The following is a 3474-nucleotide window of genomic DNA, read 5'->3' as shown; positions in this document are numbered from 1 at the left end:
CATCGATCGATGAGAGACGGTGGCGAGCGGGAGCGGGGAGCGGTGAGCGGGCGAACGCGTTCGCTATCGTTTTTTGAGAGATGTCAACAAACACACCATTTTGCATGCTGCCGAGTCCGGCCTTCCGCTCCTCCGTGCATTTATTGGCTCAGACGTTTTTCTGAATTAGGCGATAATAATTACGATTTTGTAAAATTTTATATAACTTCTCTTCTCAGTTTAACCCAATCTACTATAATCTTTGGGGTCGTCCATATCGAATCTGACACCCGTATATATCATAAATTTTATTATCACTAATTTCAAGCATATTTTATTTTACAGCTCTGTTTCTAATCTTACGGCTCCAGTTATTGAGTCCAATAGATGTCATCTTGATGAGAGTTCAAATAACATGGAACAACATAGAAGTAGTGAAGGTATTAACATTGTTTAAGAGCTTATTTATATTATTTGCTGACCTGACCGATCTTTTAATATAATGTATAGTTGTTTTAATTTATATGCATCAAAGAAATATCAAACAATTTATTTTTAGATGAATGCCCTGCTAAACGAGGTAAAAAACCGAGCTTAACGATGATTTTAGTGCATCAATGAATCGTATAGCTGAAGCATTTTGTAACAAAGACAAGCCTGTGATAAACTTACCAAAGTTACCAGAAACAGATGCGTTGGATGGTATGTTTATGTATATAAAGCAAAGAATAATAAAACTTAGTCAAGAAAAACAGAATATGCTGTTAATGAAATTTCTACAAGATATTACGGAGGAAGTACAAAACGAATGTGGATAATTTTATATTTATTTGCGTAATATTGGGAGCTTTCCAGCAAGCGACACAAGTCGACACAAGTGTCGTTTCTGTCTTTATTATTCATTGAATGCGAAGAAAGACAGAACGACATTTGTGTCGACTTGTGTCGCTTGCTGGAAAGCTCCCATTAGCAAGTGCTATGTTCCTATTTTTTTATATTTGTCATCAACTTGATGTTAATTTTATTTTTAAGTACAACTTTAGATTTTAGTGACAAATGCAATCAACTTCGTTTATTTTATTTTTAAGTAAACTTTAGATTTTAATGAGATAAATGTTTTTCTTTTCAACTTTATTTAAAAATGTATTGACGTTAAATTACATATATATTTTATTGTCAAATATATGATACGAGTTGTAATTTTTGTAGAACATTGATTTATAATATGTGATACAAATTATAATTTTTGTAGAACATTGATTTATAATATTTTAAGTTTTTACGGAGCATTATTTTTCTTTTAAAAATACTTATGTGATGAAATAAAAAATAAAAAATAAAAATAGTTATCGTAATAATACTTTTGTGATTGTTTAATGATATAGGTGATATAAAAATATACATTAAGTAGTCATACGTTGTCATACATAAGCATCTGTATTATAATAATATGACTATTTATACACACATAGCAAATAAATTTTTTACAAAACGAATCTTTTTCTTAAAGAATTACAAATTAGCAAATTCTATTTATTCACTTGTATATTTGAATATTTTGTCAACCAACTTCTCCTTCTTCATTAAAATATCTACAGAACTCTTCTCGAATGTTAGCTGCGCGTAACGAATATGTTCTTGTTTGAGTACATCTAATGTTAATATATGCACGAAAATCTTCAACATTTTGTCTCCAGGAGCCATTTTCAATATCTCCATCTATTTGAGGCGTATCAGCAAATTGTTCTGTTACGTAAGTTTCTCGCTCAACATCATGTTTTCTCAGCCAGTTATGAAGGCAGACTATTGCTTGAATCATTTTTGTTGCATTTGATACATCTGCTATAATTGGTCGTCTCAGAAGTCGCCATTGGCTAGCTAAAATGCCAAAAACGTTCTCAATCGTTCTTCGAGCTCGAGCTAAACGATAGTTGTAAATACGTTTTTCTAATGTCATTCCACTTTTTCCAGGAAAAGGTCGCATCATTTAACGGAAATGCCTCGTCTCCTACTAATACGTATGGCAAAATTGGACCATCTTCATATAATGCTTCAGGTAATGGAAGATTAAATTCTTTTCTTTCTAATAACAGGCCCATGGCACTATTTTTGAAAAGACCTGCATCACCCTGCCTTCCAGGAGCACCAATGTCAACACAACGTATAATATAATTTGCATCACATATTGCGAGTAAGATAATGCTGTGACTGCCTTTATAATTATAATATTCTGATCCTGCATTGTCTGGACACTGAAAAAATATTGTTATTGTGTAAGTTTTAGATTTCAGTTTGAGTTACTAAATAAATATCATTTACAATTTAACAATTACTTGAATAACGATGTGTTTGCCATCAATCGCACCAATACAGTGAGGAAAGTTCCATTTATTCGCAAAGTCGTTTGCGATTTCCTTCCAGTCGTTTGTATCACATTGTGAAAGCACAATAGGATACAAACGCTCCCATATAACATAACATGTTTCGCGTATAATATTTGTAATACTGCTTTACGAAATTAAAAATTGGTACGACAATGACATCATACTGTCTCCTGAGGCAAGATATCTATTAATATTATAAGAAATATAATAACCATTCTAATATATAAAATTATTAGATTTCATTAGTTACACGTTGTTTACTGATGAAATATTGTTACTTTATGAGTATACAATAGTATACATACCTTAAAGTCACCATTAAACGTTGCTCTTCATTTATTGGCTCACGCACAACATAATGCTTTTTTAAATCGTGTCCTATTATCGACAATAGTTCTTCAAATTGTGTCGCTGTCATCCTTGTATAGTTTCTGAAACGAAGATCTTCCAACCTAATATTAGGAAGTATTGCATAATAGAATCCATGTCTCTTTCTTTCTGCGAATACTTTTGAAACCCAGCATCTCCTTTTCCTTTTCTTTTTTGATTTTATTACATTTGCAATCATTGAAATTGCTGCAACTAACTCTACTTGTTTTTGTTCGTGATAATACTGATTAACAGCGTTACTGCATTCTAATGCCCACTGATGCAACTGATAATTAAAAGACATCTTGTATTAAAATGTGTAAAATCTCGTGTAGAATCAGCTAACTTAGCGTTTCAGCATCAATAATTGAAGCCGTAAGATTTGAAAGAGCTGTAAAAAAGATATGCTTAAAATTATAGTAATAATAAAATTTATTATACAGGGTGTCTGATGCAAAAGTAGCCACCTTGAAAATAGTGGTAGATTGGGTTAAACTAAGGAGAAATATCAATTACCGCGGTACAAAATAACAATAGTTATCGAGTAATAAATTTACACGTTTGAGCGAATGAGGATGCAGGAGACGGTAGGATTCGGGATGGGGATGAGCGGGAGGTGGAGCGACGCGCGAGATACACCGTGGTGGGAAAAAACCTAGGCGCGGCGGGGAGCGCGGCGCGGGCGGCGAGCGCGGCAGCGAGCGCGAGCGACGGGCGACCCGAAACATAAACATAGTATCTC

The 3474-nt window shown here is 33.4% G+C and overlaps 1 protein-coding gene and 1 long non-coding RNA gene across 2 annotated transcripts in view; one reads left to right on the top strand and one right to left on the bottom strand.

The window, feature by feature from the left end:
• LOC105556705 overlaps nt 1–858 on the top strand; it is a 5399-nt gene extending 4541 nt beyond the window's left edge. Inside the window, exon 6 of the mRNA XM_012003796.1 lies at nt 325–858. The gene's annotated coding sequence lies outside the window, so the exon portion shown is untranslated. The remainder of the gene's footprint in view (nt 1–324) is intronic.
• A 616-nt stretch (nt 859–1474) lies between these two features.
• On the bottom strand, nt 1475–3191 carry LOC105556704. The gene is made up of 3 exons (XR_001008556.1): nt 2669–3191; nt 2313–2547; nt 1475–2231 (listed from the first exon to the last, which is right to left on the bottom strand). It is a non-coding gene; the product is annotated as an uncharacterized LOC105556704 (long non-coding RNA).
• Between the last annotated feature and the right edge of the window lie 283 nt (nt 3192–3474).

This window comes from Vollenhovia emeryi, unplaced genomic scaffold (assembly GCF_000949405.1).
Source record: "Vollenhovia emeryi isolate VEMERY1.0 unplaced genomic scaffold, V.emery_V1.0 DF939832.1, whole genome shotgun sequence".
Taxonomy (NCBI): domain Eukaryota; kingdom Metazoa; phylum Arthropoda; class Insecta; order Hymenoptera; family Formicidae; genus Vollenhovia; species Vollenhovia emeryi.
The sequence above is the reverse complement of the archived record's forward strand: the minus strand, read 5'-3'. Positions and strand labels throughout refer to the sequence as shown.